The sequence below is a fragment of the Myotis davidii genome, unplaced genomic scaffold, assembly GCF_000327345.1.
Source record: "Myotis davidii unplaced genomic scaffold, ASM32734v1 scaffold169, whole genome shotgun sequence".
NCBI classification, from domain to species: Eukaryota; Metazoa; Chordata; class Mammalia; order Chiroptera; family Vespertilionidae; genus Myotis; species Myotis davidii.
This window is the reverse complement of record NW_006383005.1, coordinates 545,743-546,216: the sequence shown is the minus strand read 5'-3', so window position 1 is coordinate 546,216 and position 474 is coordinate 545,743. Positions and strand designations below refer to the sequence as shown.

Here is a 474-nt window from a genome sequence, read left to right as displayed (position 1 = left end):
GAGCCGATTTCCGCCGGTTCCGGGCGGAGAGTAGAGATGAGCACCGGGCTCCTCTCCTGCCCCGGAGAAGGCGCGTGTGAGCATCTCTTGGTCAACAAATAACGATGAGTGAACGCGTGGTGTTTGGAGAGAGTGAGCCGAGCCGGTCGCTTCAGATCTTAACAGCGTGGCTTTGGGAAGGGGTGGGCGTCCGGCCTTCTTCCTAGTTGCGTCTGGGTGCCGCCTTCGGGCCCTAAATGCTTGAGCTGCTCCGGCTGCTGACGGCTGATTACTCCGGGGAAAAGCCGTGGCCAGCGGAGGGAGGGCACCGCGGGAGAGCGCGCCCTCGTGTCTCTTTTCGCTTTCCCACGGGAAGGGCTCCCAAGCCCGTTTGTTGTAGAAGTTGGTCGTTTTTCGTAGACGCCACGTCCACATTCAAAATACATCCACACGCTTTTGTGAATTGCACCCCCTGGGAGGCGGCCACCCCGGCCA

General features: G+C 60.8%; 1 protein-coding gene across 2 annotated transcripts in view; it reads left to right on the top strand.

Moving 5' to 3' along the window:
- The window catches only part of RPS3 (ribosomal protein S3), a 35,593-nt gene that overhangs the window by 280 nt on the left and 34,839 nt on the right, over positions 1 to 474 (top strand). The window lies entirely within an intron of this gene.